This window comes from Coturnix japonica, chromosome 2 (genome assembly GCF_054131305.1).
Source record: "Coturnix japonica strain WE chromosome 2, WE-NBRP24, whole genome shotgun sequence".
Taxonomy (NCBI): domain Eukaryota; kingdom Metazoa; phylum Chordata; class Aves; order Galliformes; family Phasianidae; genus Coturnix; species Coturnix japonica.
The window spans coordinates 22,213,431-22,231,340 of NC_140664.1; the positions used below are offsets into that span (position 1 = coordinate 22,213,431).

A 17,910-nucleotide genomic window follows, 5' to 3' on the forward strand; every position below is an offset into this window, starting at 1 on the left:
GTGAATGCTTACCGCTAATGCTTGAAAATAAACACTGCTAGTTGGACACAGACAAAATTGCACATGCAAAGACCTTGGGATGTCCAGGCTGGTGTGGTATTTGTGTGGAAATTTGATTTTACTCCAGCAATTGCTCCGACGAGTAAAAGACAGATTGAGGTATCATTAAATCTGAAGTTGATCAGCATCAACACCAGTCATGGAAAACATTGTTCCTCACTGTAACTTTGAAATTAATTAAGTGTTCATACCAACACCACAAAGCAATACATCATTTACAACAGCACAGACACAGAAATCAAATTGTTTAAGGGATGGCAGATGCACAGGTGCACAAAACAGAAAAGCTCTTTACTACTAAGTAGTGCAACCTTAAGGAATCATCAACAAATTCATCTGTTCCTTTGTAAGACACAATACCCTAACTGAAATACATACTGCACCATACCAAACAAACATTTTCACACCAGGTGGCTTTCATTAGCCTACAAACCTGTGATCAATAAGCCCCTAAAGTACACAAACACGTCATTCTTTAAACTGCATTACAATGTCTACCAGGGCTGTGAGAGCCTCTCCTTCCTGAAACAGGTGCATAAAACATGGAATACTAAAGGATAAGCATAAGAAATCCTTCATTTTATGCATTTAAGTCAGTGTGTTCATGCAGACATTTGTAAGGTTGGATTGCTTACAATTAGCTTTATTGATGGTCTTCAGTAGCTAACACTTGAAAACAAGTGACAAGATGCTTGTTTTTCTGGAAGATACATAAAAGCACTATTCTAATAGTGGACATACATACAATGCTAAAAAGATAACTACATAAGCTGATATTTAGAATGCAGATATAACATAAAAGGAAAAAAAGATGCTGCACTACAAATTTTGTAGGCTTCTCATGCTTGGTTTAAGATAGCTTCACTGAGAAATGGGGTACATTCTGCAAGGGCAAACTGTATTTTCATCATTCATTGGATATTTACATACATGGTTGACACATAAAGTTAGGAGGTTTGATTTTATGGCCCTGACCTCAAAGGATGAAAAAAAAATATATAAAAAAAATAAAAAAATCTAGCCTAAAAACAGAAAAATTCAGGCATCCCACATCATATGGAAGCAAGCTTTCTAGGAAATCACTTAACTTTTGCTCAAGAAATGTTTTTAGTCTTCACACAAACTAGAAGGAAAATTCAACTATGAATATGTTTATATGTCCTTCAGAAGTTAAATGAAGCTCTTTGTACCTTAGAGATACATGATCCTTGAGGTCCCTTCCAGCCCAGGCCGTTCTGCGATCCAAAGTCCAAAGCTTCCTAGTGAATCTTTCAAAATCAGAAGAAATGCTTTCATTTGCAGTTAAGTTTAAGGATACTCCTGATTTCGAATACTTAAGTGTGGTTATCGATTGAAAATGATCCTAGCCCTTCACACAAGAGACTAAGCCAAAACCTAATCCCTTCATCATGCAGCACACTTAGGAGACACTGTGGCTTGCCACAGTGAGAGGATCCGGAGTTATTACAAGATAAAGGTGAACCTCCAGGCAGCATAGAAGTCAGGTCCCGACCCACACGGCTTGGGTTCAGCTTCAGGATCTTGCCTGGAAATGGATTTTCAGCACTCTCTAATTACACCGTGCTTTACAAAGCTGTGTGAAGCAACACTGACATCCAGTGTCTTCATTCGGTATTTTTCTTCTATTTTTGCAAGGCTTGAGAGCACTAGATAGACCAAATTGTTCCACTACGTGACGGGTTTTGAGCTGTGTAACTTTCAGCATACAGCTTAATAACGCAGTATGGTAAAAACACAGCAATAGAAGTATTATCCGCTGCATTTAAAATGAATTTGCCTGCCAAAAATTGAAGACCAGGGATAAATTAGCAAGTACTGAAACAGGAGCTCCTAGTGCTCAGGTATAGTCTGCTCTCAATGAGCCTAATAAATGAAAAATGCAAGCACAGAAGAGGCAGAGAGTTTTATAGTGTGACCATTCTCTTAAATTCCACTCCTGCTCTGTTATAGCTGCTAACGAAGAAAAAAAATAGTATGAATGTGAAGTGATAATGAATTATTTTAGAACACCTAAAATGAACATGAGACACTTAGCGGTGCCTGTCTCTTATGGAAAACATCTATAAAGAAAATCTCATTTTTTCCTTCTTTCTTAAGATTGCTTTTAGCTGCCATTGGAAGGTAAACCATCCTTCAAAATAGTAAAAAATGGTTAATATTTTATTTTATTTTATTTTATTTTAAACTAGGGTAAGGTCACTGAACAAGCTGTGAATTGAGTTTTGTGAACTCCCATATTTGAGAACATGACTTTATAGCCAAAATACACAAATATGTATATGCATCGTATCGGTGCTATCAAACACAGAAGCATTTTGTGGTAACCCCTAACCTTGACACTGTAGGACACAATAGAAAAAAATATATATATAAAAAATCAAATCGATAAAACACTTAAGTCACAAAAGTTTTGTTATTATTTTGCCTATCAAAATGTTCAGACAGAATGCATAAACCAGATTTCCTGATCTCTGGTTGCACAAACCAACCTCTAAGCCTGACAAGGCCAGATGACTTTTAGCAGTGCATGGTGGCAGGACAAAGGGAGACGGCCACAAACTGAAGCATAGGAAGTTCCGCACAAACACATGTAAGAACGTATTCCCATTATGGGTGATGGAGCACTGGAACAGGCTGCCCAGGGAGGTTGTGAAGTCTCCTTCACTGGAGATATTCAAGACCCACCTGGATGCCTACCAATGCAGCCTGGATTAGGAAGCCTGCTTTGCAGGGCGCTTGGACTTGATGATCTCTAGAGGTCCCTTCCAGTCCCTACAATTCTGTGTTCTGTGAAGCCACACAACAGATGGAGAACACTTCAGATTTGGATGCAAATATCCCCAAGTTCAAGCAACGTCTTTTCACTTCAAACTTTTCTGGCTGGCTGTGAGCAGAGGCTCAGTGGCTTCAGTTCTAGCCTTGATCTCCAAAGAACGAGGTTCAAAGCCTCTGCTCACTACAAATCTTCTTCCACTTAAGATCACTGGGTGCTAAGCAGTTAAGCTTCTTGAAGAAGTACCCATCCAGAAGTGAGATTTGTCCTGGGTCCAGGCCTACCCATGGCATTGGGACATCAAGGCACTGATGCATCGGGAAGACCAAATCCAACCTCCCGTGACAAAGCTTGCTGGAACCTGGGGTGCAGCAGCCTTGCCAGTTAGATAAGCAGCAGATAGGCCTAAAATGTAATTGTTCATGTGGTACGACACACTGTTCCCAAGCCTTCAAAGGACTTGTACATCCAGTTACTTTCTACCTGAGTAAATCTAAGGTTCTCATTAATTACAAAACATTTGTGTTCAATGATTTAGAAAAGAATTATCTGGGAACAGCTATCATGAAACAAGCATTCCTGAAGAATTTTATCTCCAGATATCCTTAGTGTCATAGACTCATTTAGGGGAGGAAGGCCCTCCATAGGCCAGCTAATCAAAATACTTCTTCATATATGGGATAACTGCAACATCAGATCAAGTTGCTCAGGACCTTGTTAAGGAATGTTTTGAAAACCTCCAAGGATGGATGTTTTCTAATGCTTAAACTCCCACCACATTTGGCATTGACTTTCATATCAACCAACCGCACATGTTGATTCCAAGCCTTCAGACACAAAGAGTTTATTTAAGGACAACAGAACAAACTTCACTTTCAGTCTTGGATCCTCAGCAGTGCGTGACTAAGAAGGGCCGCACTCAGTGCCACAGCCACTGTGAGCCTGTGGGCATGTTAAAACCCAGAAAACCTTAACTGCTATTAGGATCATGAACAAACAGATCAATAAAATGAATTTCACAGAAGAGGAAAAGAATGCTGAAATGTGACATTACTGCTCTTTTGCTTCAAAAAGTAGTGCAGAAGGATACACTTTTCTGTTGAATCCTCAAGGTTGCCACGTCTTCCCCAAAAGACACATTAAATTAAATAGTATGAACAATGCAGAAAGTTTTACCACTCTTTACCTCTCTGTACTGAGTGCTACATTGTCTTATAACAGAGGGATAGACTATTAAATTGAACATTATCCCAAAAGTAAATTTTTGCTCTGACAGTGTTACAGATAAGTTACTGCTCACTGAACAATGAGCAATACTTTACCACCAGTGCTTCAGCATATGAAATCCCTTATTTTGCACCCCATTATAATCGTATCACACTCCTTTTCCTGTGTAAAAGCCTCTAAATGCCTCATTTCTATCCACCTTATTACACAATATGGCACTACTACATATTTTACAGAGGTATGATTCATTCTAAGAGTTAGTTACAAAAACTGTCAGCTTTACAGTCCATGGATCTTATTCTTTGGATTAGTTTTATCCAGCTGAAATAGAAACTCAATCACTTAACTGAAGAAACTGTTTATATATAAAACAATGTATTAATCTGGTGCGGTAGGTTGTCCTTACATAAATCACAATTGTAATAAACTTTATAACTAATGACAAAAATATGGCCATTCAAAAAGGAAAGGCTACAAAGGGTAGCAATTAAAATTTAGATTAATTAAGCAGCTAATATCTTACTGCCCTCTGAGACAGTAAGCCAGTGGAATTCCAAAGTGGCAACCAGATGAATTTGCTGAAACTAAGGAACATCTAAAACAATTCCCCCCAGAAAGAAAGATCTAAAAGTATTAACACATTCATACAATCCTTGGTTTTCTCACGGCAATTCAAAGTGTCTTAAAACATATTTTATGACGCTACTATCTTGTAATCTGCATACTTTACAAAAACATTTCACGTGAAGAAATGTACAGTTCACATTACGTTTTAAAAAACTGTTTCATTTTCAAGCATGAGCCCAAAAACACTTGAATGCTTCCACTTCCATAACTTGTTTGCTAACTAGACTTAAAAATGTTCATCAGGTACATATGAAAACACATAGTACATTTTGTGTACTATGCTATCCTAGGGGCCAAGAAGTTAGAAAGAAGATGAAAACTGCTGTGTTAACAATATTCTGTAACATCAGGTTTTACTGATTCTAAATACAAACTGGAAAGATATATATAAATATATACATAAGAATATTATTTTTCTAAAAATTTTAGCTACTAAAGAGCACAGCAACCTCAGAAAATTCATACAACAAAGACTTGTTATGAATATCTTGCTTTCTTCAATAAAACATCTCAGCCTTTCTTGTGACCTAGTAAATTACACACATTAGGTTTGATATGAAGTACTTTAAACTACTCCATAGGTGAGTTTACGGCTATAAAACAAATTACAAATGCTAATGGTTAAGAAATAAGTCAGAGTAAGCCACCAGGTGTACCTGCTGACTGCTGAGAAGTTGGGAGCCTTGCTGCTACCTCTCCGGCACTTTCTTCCCAAGTGCTGGGCACAAAACCAGTGCAGTCTCTGAGCAGTCACCCAGCACACAGTGATTCTGCATGCCAGGTCCTTAACAAGCCATGACTTATTCACGGACTACATCCAGACAACTCTATATATTTTGTTTGAAGCTTCCACTATGTAGGTGTATATTCCCTCATTCCAGAATTTAAATTTGCCTTCAAAACACAGAATGAGATAAGAACACAACCAAATGCAGCTGCTTACCCATTTTATGCCACTGGGTGCCTTTTATGCAACCAAGTATATGAGAAAAACTTGCATGGCCTGGACTCTATCATTTGAGCATTTTTGCTTCTGTTTTCAGTGCCCTATATTTACAGCAGAAAAATCTATTGTATATCACCTTGAGCAATGCATACTGTCCTTGTACCTCCACTTCACCTGTAAGATGTAATTCTATTCACTCATTATGTGAATACAAAGACTGCATTTATGAGTCATAAAATGATAGAATAGTTTCAGTTAGAGAACGAAGACATGCTTGTTTTGCTGCTTTCTTAAGTCTCTGCTGTTTCTCAGATTAGATGATTTAAAATTAGACACAGTTCTTTCCCAGAAAGGACAGAATGATTTTGCAATCAAGTCAGTAATCTATGGCTTGAATTGTTACAGCTAAATCTTAGGTGCAATATGGTGTCCTGAGTAGGTAGGTATAACTCTAGACTCTGTCCTAGAAGAGGTGAGCCAAAACTCTTGGTGCAAAGGACAGAGACGGGAATTAAAAATAAATAAACAAACTTTAAAATACAACAAACATCACATACATAATACGTATTGCTTCTCCTGGGTATATGAAAATGGCAGCAATTAGAGAGTGGAGAACAGATGGTAAGGATCACAGAATCATAAGGACCTCTGGAGATCACTGAGTCCAACCCTCTGTTACAGCAGTTCCCCACAATAGGTCACACAGGTAGGCATCCAGATGGGTCTTCAATATCTTCAGAGAAGGAGATTCCACAGCCTCACTGGGCATCCTGTTCTAGTGCTCCATCACCCTCGTTGTAAAGAAGTTCTTCCTCATATTTGTGTGGAACTTCTACTTCCATTTTTTAATGGCTGCTGCTCCTTGTTCTATCATTACACACTACTGAAAAGAGTCCAGCCTCATTCAATTGCCTCCCACTTTTTAGATTTTTGTAAACATCGATCAAACACTTCTCAGTCTTCTCTTTTCTAGGCTGAACACACACAGGTCTCTCAGCCTTTTCATATCTGGGAGATGCTTCAGGTCCTCATCATCATTTGCCACTGGTTGCATGCTTAGTGCGTATGTGGCATACATATTAAACCTCACTTGGAAGAGTGGGGAAAAAGGACCTTTGGTCATCGATGGCCCACTAAAAAGAGACAGTTAATTCATCTTTATCTGACAAAATTTTCTGCATTTTAATTAAGTCATGATTTTAAGATGTTTGAAGTGGGCAAGAGAAATCCACCACATGCTTCACAACTGTTGCAGGACTACAGTTGGTTTTGCTAATAATCAGTACCAGTCCCAGCTCCTAATAAGTTGTCGTTCCTCTCTTGTTATGGCAGGAGAGCACAGACAGTTTGCACCCAAACAGAAATACACTAACTGATTATACATACATTTTCCAAATGCACTTTTCAAAGTAATCAGGAAGACTGTGCTTTTTACTGTATTTGCATCAAAAAATAAATATATATATGTATATATAAAAAAACTTTTAAATCATCTTCTCAGCCTCATTTTCTGTAATCCCACAAACAGTGGGAACACAAAACCTAATCCTTACTGAAGTGAAAAAGGCGTCCGAGGGACTAAACTAATTCTTGTAGCAGTTATGGAAAGATTTCTGCAGACCCCAGTGATTGCTTAATTGACTGTGGAGTGCTTTGTTAAATAAAAAATGCACTTGAGCATATGGCAGGATAGTTTGCTGATTCAGGTGCTCAGTGGTTGCTTCTGTTTAGTTCCTTATTTTCTTTAGCGACACAAACCACTTTCCTCTGTCTTTCCCCTCCTACTTTTGAAGTTTTGATTTTTTAAATCCTTTCTTGATTTTGATTTGCAGTTCATTTTCTTCTTCTGGAAGAGGATGCTCTTTCTCTCATACTCCATACAGACATTTTCCCTCCACCTTGTTAAAGCCACTCTCATGATCTCAAATGTGCTGATGGGATGGGATTTTCACTGATTATTTACTGATTTTTCTTCCCACAGGTCAGTTGTTCAGTTTCCAGCTTTGGACTTATTTCCCTCCAGCAAGTCTTTCCTTGCCCTACAGCAATGTACAGTGTTCGTAACTAAGAAGTTCGGCAGAACAGTGGCTCAGGGAGGGCATATATAGCACAACTTGGTATCTGAGAATAACTCAGTTCAGTGCTTTGCCATACGTGGTGTGTATATTCAAACATTTTCAATGAGCAATATGGTAACTTTGTCAGGTGGCATCAATTTGTCGTCTTCAGCTAAAACTTTAGTCTCTGTGGGCCAAAGTTATGATCTTCTGTTACGCTGAAGGGAAGGAGCCCTCTGCATTAAAGGAGCAAATGTTACAGAGAAGTTGATGACAAGGAAAAACGGTGGCATGTTCTGTAGCCTTTCATTTACACAGTCAGTAAAGAATAAAAGTGAAGTAAAGGGAACCAGTATTGATAGACCAAAGATTTGGGCAGCTGTTAGACCACAACTGTGATTTTCAGCTCTTCCTTTCTTTCAACTCCTGCTGTTTCAGGCCATCTCAGACCCCAATGTCTGATAAATGAGAGCCCTCTCTGCCAGCAATTACTTACTTTATTTGCATGTATAATTAATATCTGCCACCTTTATATTGCCTTATTTGCATTTGTGCAGTGGTTTTTAAAGCGTGTTATTTAAAGAGACAACAGCTTAAATCAATGTCATGTAAGATCCTATAAACCTGATGCTGGAATGAAGCTGTTTCTGACAATGAAAATGAGATAAACAGTATGAATTACAGCACCTACATTCAACAACAAAGCCTGCAGCTGACAGGATTTCTTTTTAAATCCAAAATATAGAGAATTTTTAAAGTTCTACGAATTCTACATGTATATATATATATACATATATATATATATACATATAGGTGCAGCAGTCCACACAGACATTTACTCTGGCACAGCACATGTGTAGAAGTTAAGTTAGTAATAATTTTTTTTTTCCTTGTCACAAATGGATTTGGACTTATGCCCTGCATGAAGGAAAGACACTATATAGATTGGGTGAACTATATAGATTAGGTGCACACAAGATATAAAACTGACATAGGTTCTCTTTAAACTCTTGAAATAATTGATCTTTACATCATGCCTGATGTTACCTCCAAGACTAGTCAGGTATGAAGGTATTCTGGCTCTGATCTTCTTAAGCTTTAAGACATCTATAACAACAGTAGTCATTAGTGAAGTAAATTCAAAGTAGCTTTGGAGCAGCTGAAGAAAACTGAAAAGCACAACTCTGAGTTCAGGCACATGGAGAATCCTACTGACACCACTGACAAGTCACGTACTTGAAATTATTGAATTGACTCTATCAGTGTACCACCATGATTATTTCCAAAGGGTGTGAAATGACAAATAGTTGTAATTTAAGGGAGGGAGAAATGACACAAATAAATTGATTTATACCAAAAAAGAAAGTGAGAATATTTTTTTTCTCCCACATGAAAAGACCCACAGGAATTAAAACAATGAGTATAGGTACAGAAGATAAAACAATTCATGTTATTTCAGTGTTTACTATAAGGGATAGAAACGTCCTATATAGTAGTCCCAGGGGGGAGTGGGGGAGTAAATAAAAGCAGAAATAAAACCCCCAAACCTTTAAAAAATTCACACCTGATCGATTTACTTCATTTTTTTTCCCTTTCTTTCTTCATTTTCTTCTTTATCAAGACATCTATGCACCAAAATCTAACAGGCAATTTATAAATGTATGAAAAGCAGGATTTATAATGGAAATGGCAAAATATATTACAAGTAACAAGTGAACCCAAAGTCTGTAAATAGAAAACCATTAATCAGGATATCACGTTAAAGTACATGGATCACAAGAAGAAGCCAATCAAAAAGCAATCATATTTCAGTTGTTTACAGCTTACCCAATAAAACCCTGAGTAATGCTTAAGAAATGTCATCCACTTGATCTATGCATTGCTAAAGTTCCAACAGCCAAAACCACCACCATTACAGTTACAAGGAATAATTATATATATGCATAGATTACTACTTCAGAATTAATTTTCTCTCCATCTGGTGTACATCTTATTTTGACCACAAATTAGGTACTATGCTAGGAAACTAATTAACAATCATTGTAAAGAATACCAAAGAGAGCAATCTGATTGATACACTGAGCATATTCCTTCCTCTCTTTGCACCGCAGTAGCAGCAAAGACCATGCCAGACTGGAGCATAGCAAAGATCAACTATTTTAATTTTCTTCTCAAAGTAAAAATGAAAAAGGATTTTTTTAATGCATCATTATTTTGCAATCACTTTCCACTAATTTTTACCATAGATGCTGCTGAATTCTTATTCTTTCAAACACTCTGTAAATACTGTTAGCTTTTTAAAACAGATTACAAGGCACAAAGGTTTCCAAGAGCAAAATCTAAACTCAGATTTTGTCTTTAAGACATTTAAGCCATTTAAAGATCACTAGGACAAAGACCAATGCTAACTTCTGTGTAATACTCAACACAATGGAAATATTCAGAACTGTTATATTTTAATACACTTCAGAATTCAGTACCTTATAACAGAAGTGAGTATTACAAGATATTAAGGAATTTGCTTCTTTAAACTATCTAAATGAACAATATATTGTAGTAGCAGCAATGTAGTGGCAGCCAATGGTTGTACTTCATGTCCAAAGCTTCTAGGTAACCACTGCCTTAGTTCAGGGTGATTTGCAATTAGCTTCTTAACATTTATTTTATTATGCAGCTGCTGATGGCAACTGTAATTCAGACAGTTTTATAGTTAAAGTGGGAATTCTGCCTCAAAAAAATAGTGTCTCTTCTTCATATTTGATAAGTTTGTATCTGCAATCTACAGAAGTTTTCTGAGACCACAGAAGCAACTTAGATTTTGTTTAATTTAGGGAGCAGGAATTAAACTATCATTGCAAGGCAGTGTGACAGGCCTGGCTGGATGGGAGTCTGTGGAAAATATCTACTCCAATCAATAGTCTAAAGGTCGAAAATGACATTTCACCTTGGGCCCTCAGTGACCATACTGAGGCATTTTTAACTCATCCCTTGAGACTTTGGCACTGCTCCAAGTACATGAGTAAAATTAGGAGGAGGGTAAGGCTACTTCAGTTCTTCAGCATAGCCAGTGCTTCTGTACTATATCCTATAAGTCTATGCTTCCCTACAGACCACTAAAAATCCTCATGCTGTGGACTTTAATGTACTTACATGCCTTCTATAAAACAGGTCACCTTCAGCTGGCTCTACATAGATTTTCTAAGGTGCTGACCATCTTCAGCACTCCCTGCCAACACCCACTTTGGGACTCAAAGTATTCATTATCTGATGTCTTCAAATGCTTTGCAAGCTTATAAACGATTGAATAGAATGTACTGTAAGGTCTCATTTGATTAGGCAGATGTATAAGAAACCAACCAAAGTCCTCCAATGAAAAGCATTTAAGTCCACTTATTGGCAGTTGGAGTAGGTGATCTTAGTGGTCTTTTCCAACATTTATGATTCTTTGATTAATCCAGAATCCTCCAATTGATCTTGAAATCCAGAAATTTGTGCCACTCCTTTTAAATCCTCTTAGAATTTAGAAGAAACACAGGCTTATGCACAGGATGTGCTTTTTCTCAGTGCTATGCAACAAAATGCTTCCTACAGGTTTACAATTCATAGAATCATAGAATCATGGACTGGCTTGGGTTGAAAAGGACCACAATGATCATGTAGTTTCAACCCCCCTGCTATGTACAGGGTCACCAACCACCAGACCAGGCTGCCCAGAGCCACATCCAGCCTGGCCTTGAATGCCTCCAGGGATGGGGCATCCACAGCCTCCTTGGGCAACCTGTTCCAGTGCTCCACCATGCTCTGTGTGAAAAACTTCCTCCTAATCTCTAACCTAAACCTCCCTTGTCTCAGTTTAAAACCATCCCCCATTTTCCTATCACTATCTGCCCTTGTAAACAGCCCTTTCCCTTCCTGTTTATATGCTCCCTTCAAGTACTGGAAGGCCACAATGAGGTGTCCCCATAGCCTTCTCTTCTCCAAGCTAAACAATTCCAGTTCCCTCAACCTCATAGGAAAGGTGTTCCAGCCCTCTGAACATCTTAGTGGCCCTCCTCTGGACCTGCTCTAAGAGCTACATGTCCTTGTACTGGGGGCTCCAGGCCTGGACACAGTGCTGCAGATACTCCCAGTACTCCAGATGGGCCTCACAAGATCTGAGTATACACAATTCCATCTCAGTTTCCTAACCGACGTACACAATTAACCTGACTGCATTTTCTGTTATGCTATTCATCATACTACAGACAAATCATTTAACCTGTGACTTTATCTACCATAGCAAAGCAGTGGCCTGTGTAACTAACACCAAGATGCACCTGTGTTCAACTGATAGCACAGAAAGAGCAACCATAAATCACAACTCCTCATAAAAATTAAGTCTGTGTAAAAGCACATCCTTTACAACTCAGTGATGAACAAAAACTAAGAGGAGATGGAACAGGAAATATCAAATCAGACTTTTGTTTTGAAGTGACTTATCTGCTTGTATTCATTGGCATACAGAAGAGAAGTGTTAGTGCGCTTAAGTGGCTGTGTGCCTGTGACTGAGAAGCCAGCCATGTCCTGTTGGAAATCTTAGGCTAAGACACTGCTCCAGATTCTTAGGGAACGTGAATATCAGCAAATTCCAATATATCTCTGCAAATCTCTTTCTGTCCAGAGATGTGGTGGATACTCCATCCCTGGTGATGCTCAAGGTCAGGCTGAAGGGGCTCTGAGCAATTTAATGTAGTTGTAGATGCCCCTGTTCATTGCAGTAGAGTTGGACCAGACACCCTTTAAAGGTTCCTTCCAACTCAAACGATTACGTGAAATAAAATAAAGCCAAACACTGTGTTTTTACTATTATGAAATTTGTTTTATTTGAACATATTCAGAGCAGGACCAATCACAGCTAAAAATAAGGAAATTCATTTTGTCTCTTAGAACTTAAGTATATGGTGATAATATGCATATATTAAGCAGGGTCTAGCACAAGTACCAAGCTTAGCTGCTTTTCACTGCCTTCATTCTGTCCAACCTGGTGAGGTAATTTTGCCTGGCATGTTATAAATCATTGGCAAGATTAACAACGATACACATTAAGATGATATATGTTTTATTGCTGCTCAGCTAAACATGTCAGCTAAAGTAATTATGGCTATGAAACTGCATTTATTTTTCCATTGTGTGATCCTTTAAGTCACTCTCATATGAGATGAGGAATATCCACTTCAGTCTCTTTCAAAAGCAGTTATTAACAGCATTACATCATTTAAGACAGAGTTGAAAGTTCATTACCCAACACACAAGTCCTAAATTCTATGACTTTAAGAGGATCTCGGGAAAAGTTAGGATTATCAGCACTGGAGAAAGTAAATATGTGTAAAAGTGTATCTTGAGGACTGTATGGTTGCAGGAGATGGCAAAGGAATTTAGCACCTTCACTTTCAAGTTGCTCTTTTCATTACATATTCAGTGAGTAATAATTGGGAGCTGTAAAAACAAACTGATTGGTATTCATTCCCTGGTCTCAATCCAGATATTCATGGATGAAGCCCAGGTTTTTAAAAGTTCATTGCATGGTGGGAGCCCTTACTGGCAGCTGCAGCAGAAGCATTAAGCACTGACTGTGTGGAGGAGTTGTTATCTACCCTAAGATAGGGAAGTTCTTTCAAAAGAGATGCAAGTCATGTTGAATGTATAATGATTGATATAGTTTAGCTCTGAATAGTCACTGATTTATTCAGCACCACATAACAAAATCTTCCAGAAGTGCTCCATAATGGTTGGGGCTGGAACTCCATGAAATAAATAGACTCGGGGCAAATTGCAGAAGGACAAGGCATTATCTAAGTGAGACAGCTAATGCTGTGTGACAAAGCACATTACTGCAGTCCAGCCCTGCCTTACGCAACATTCATTAATGAGATGCTTTAATAAGATGTACAGCTGCAGCTAAACTGGAGAGAGCTGCTGTAATACAGAGATCTTTGGGAATACAGATGGAAAAAAAAACCTAACTGAAATTGAAGTGGAAACTGAAGTGTGAGATTCTCACCATTTGCACAGACGTGGTAAGTGCACCTCTTTGCATGGGATATGCTCCCAGGTGAGAGCTCTGGGAGACTCAGGTAAGGACTGAGGGGTTTCTTAGGTAACAAGTTCAACTGTTCCCAGCCCCATTAAAAAGAGACGACAAGACAGTGCTATAATCCCTAACAGTTTTCCAGTAAAGTGATTTATCTGAAAAGACCCAAGTATGAGAGCTCAATAAAGAAAGGAAAGGTTAGGGATAAGAACGGACTGAATTTAAGACCTGTCTAAAGAAATCCGCATCAGACCATTTTGTCCAATCGAGCACAACACACCAACATCAGAAATAACCTGAAAAGCCAGAAATATCTCCCAAGCTGTTCCAGTCTGTCAGTTGGCTCTATTAATTCAAGACAGTAAGTAAGCAGAAAACACCAATTAACCCCTTCCTTCACTATGGCCCAGGAAACGGAATCCAGAGAAGCAGTAAAACAACACAAACTGAGGAATCCTTCAGAAGTGTCATCCCATTGACCAGCTGGGCCACAGGAATATGGCAACTGCAATCAGAAACACACAGAATGAAAGTTTCCCCTGTCTGGACCTAGAAAGTTGCCAGGATCCTTTCCTCCCCTTTATTTTTCACACACAGAATTTTTTGCCCATTTTCAATAACTACATTCTTACTCCACTCCACCTCGCTTTTTGTTCTTTGTTCTTTTTAAACAGGTTATCAACTTTTTAGAGATAAAAAGTAAAGGAGAATTAGTACATGTCACTTATCTTGGTGTACAGTCCTTCAAATATTTGGTAAAGTATCCTTGAGGACACCCACTGAGTGAAGAAAATGTTATGACGTGCATTAACCTTGTGTGCTCAGCATTGTTTCCAGAGCTGTGCTTGGGTGTTACTCTTTTGCTTTAAAAGAAGGCAGAAACAGACAGAATGTAGAAGATTTCCTTATATGCCCATGGGAAGATGAGTGGTATCTGTTTCAAATTACTGTTTCCTGAATTGAAACATAGATGTATAGCTATGGCTTATCTATTCCTAAATTTCTGTATTCCAAAACCAAATGTTTGTAAGATACTATATGCAGGATCACAATTACAGTTGCTCCCACAATTTTTAAGCCTCTTCCATCAAGGTTTACTGATAGTTCCATTCTTGACAATGCATAATTAATTTGTACGGTGCTTTAATTAATAATCTATCAAGTTTCATTTGGAAGCAAGAAGTGTTTCTATACTAAGATAGTATACTATTCCACTGCTCTGCTATATGCACTGAAACAGTTCTAGATACCAAAATTTAAGTACATCTAAAAATAAGTTAAAGCAGAAGACATTTTAATGAGTTAATGTCAGGTACTCTGAGCTTACTTTGCATCTTCAATGGGTTACTTTTGGTGATTACTGACTCTCCAGCAAGCTGTCACTCAAGCAACAAGATTAATCTAGCAGAGCAAATGAGGATTGGTTGTCTGATTAAAATATGTGAACTACTTATTAGAAGCTTTAGGGGACTCTGAGCTCCTAAAATCTTTGCAAAGGAAGAGGAGCTCTAACTTAGCATACTGCACAGAACCTCTGCCCTTAATTATTTATGCTTTTATTTTGTGGATCATCTGTTCTGTTCCTCATGCTCCTACTTCCTTCAATTGCTTTTTAATGTGTAAAATTAATGTAATTTTTAAATGGAAGCAGCCAAACTGCTCAATTATTGATATTAGATGTTGCAAACTTTTTTTCTGTTGAAAGAAGGAATAAAAGGGAATGATAGGAACCCACTGCCTTAGAAACAGCCAATCAGTATCATTCTGAATGAATAAGTTTGTCCTCTTTAGATTGTAGCTTCTTCTCTGTACTCAGCAAACTCAGTTCCCTCAGTCTCACTGTGTTCATCTTACAGGCCAACTCCATGGCCCTACGGTGAACCTTCTGGAGCCCATCAACTCAAAACTGGGACTGCTCTTCCAGCTGCAGCCTCACCAGTGCCAAGCAGAAGAGGATCTGCTTGCTATACTCCTAATGTCGCCCACAATGCTGTTTGTGTTATTAATGGAGAGAAAGCACTGTTGCTTCAAATTCCACTTGGTGTCTGCTGTGACATCCAGCTCATATGTGATGATCCCACAGTAGACCGGGATATAGATGAATCATGAGCTTGTCTCGGTTTCTTTCCCTTCTTAGAATCATATTTTAGCAGAAAAATAGAACCTGTGGAGAAGCACTTGACCCACCAGTGTAGATCTCGCTTTATAGTACTTTATAGTACTTTCCTCTTTGGTCACTATTATATTTTAGGATTATCTTCTGAAAGGATCAGATTTTTGAGGACGAGGTTCCTATCAGTGCTCAAGTATTTGGCAACATTCACGAGGAGGAAGAGGAGAGAAGCCTTGAAATACTTTCCTTTAAGAAAATAAAATGAGACGTCTGAGGAGAGCCCAGGGAGCTTGGGGAAAAATAAAGTGGGATGTTGAAAACAAACAAATTAAAAAAGCATATCCATCATCATCTGAAAATTATGACTTTCTAGAAAGCAAACAAAATTAAAACCCAGACAGGTATGTACAGACAAATCATCTCCATAGATACTATTCTCTCAGAGCATCTGTAATTGGAAATAAAAAGGAATTAAATCTTGTTTGTTTCTAAATTTAAATGAACCATTACAGGCTTTTAGCCCATTAAAAGTGCATTAAAGTGTAGCTGACTAGATAAAATCATATCCATATTTTAGGTTTTCCTGCTAAAATCTGTTGGGTCATCACATGTTCCTGACTAACAGTAGCAACTAATGATCATTCAGGTTGACCTAATTTTGCCCTGTATTTTGTACTGGAGGCATGAAGTGAACAAGGGAACTTCTGTAAAGGAATGGTGATTTACAATATGCTTGTTTCTCCTGGGAGTCAAGGCACACAAAGTAAATGGAAAAATGTAACTGTTATATGGAAAAGCCAGGAAAACAACTGTGAATTGTTTACATGAGAAAAATGACATTGGAAGTAATTACATTTGACCTTGTTTAAACAATACATTTTTAATTATTAAACTCCTGCCTGTAAAAACATTTTTTTATGTCTGAAAAATACAGCCATGTTTTGCTAATCTTTGTAGCGTGTCTTTATTAAACACACATTTGCTATCTGCACTTTCAAGTGTTTTTGTCTAGGCAGAAACTGAGCTAATAACTGAATACATTATCTAGTCAAGCCTGTAGGAAGCACAATTAGAGAAGTTCTCAAATATTACATTAAGAATGTAGGGGAAAAAGTGCATCCTGGAAAATGGTGGTGCTCATGTTGCTTGTCAATCATCAAAATTCTAATGCCTTGAATTCCAACGTCAACATGCTGATGGACAGAAATAGGTCATATGGGTGTGCTGCAGTCCTCGAGAAGCTAAGCATGCAATCAACTTACCAATGATGGAATCTGACTGCAGTGCCTGCGACCAAGGAACTTCTCCTGGTTGGTCCTTCTCCTCCTCCTCACCTCTCAGCTGCCTGTGCCCAACACACGCTAGTCCATCTTTATGACAACATCCTAGATCTGCAATGGTCCGCAGGCTTCCATTATCAATAGCTAAGACAGTTTTCTGAAGGGACTGTCCTGTTAAGGGCTCCTTTTAATTAAAAAACAACCATAACAAAGCAAAACAAAAAACACCCAACAACTACTGCAGCACTATTCCTACTGACGCCATCAAGGCTATGTCACTGAAGACAATGGAAACTAAAAGCCATCCAAGCAGAGAAATGCCTTTATCACAGTGTTTGTTACATGTCCTTGCACTGGAGGGGGAGGCTCTCTGTTATGTAGGGGAAAGTTATCACTCCTTTAGAAATAAGAGTCTGCAAGAACGGAGTGCACTATCAGAAGCGTGACATCCAGTTTCTTCTCTTTTACAAACAAAGCAAACAAAACTTGTTCTGTGATAGCCACAACTAAAGCAGAAAAAGTAAACTTTCAGTATAACAGGTATTTAATTTTCCTTGAAGATCTTTTTCATTTTCCAAACAGTGCCATTCTGCAAGTAGGGTTTAAAATGTTCTTACTCCATTCTCCAACTTCTGACTATAAATATTTTTCATATTATTAAGGAAATTATGGGCCAGTAAAAGCAGTCACTGTGGCAAACACCTGTCTCTGTTTCTTTCCCCTTTTTTAGAACCAT

General features: G+C 38.2%; 1 protein-coding gene across 1 annotated transcript in view; it reads right to left on the minus strand.

The window, feature by feature from the left end:
- Positions 1 to 17,454, minus strand: part of SLC26A7 (solute carrier family 26 member 7) — a 77,923-nt gene extending 60,469 nt beyond the window's left edge. Inside the window, exon 1 of the mRNA XM_085537228.1 lies at positions 17,157 to 17,454. The gene's annotated coding sequence lies outside the window, so the exon portion shown is untranslated. The remainder of the gene's footprint in view (positions 1 to 17,156) is intronic.
- Between the last annotated feature and the right edge of the window lie 456 nt (positions 17,455 to 17,910).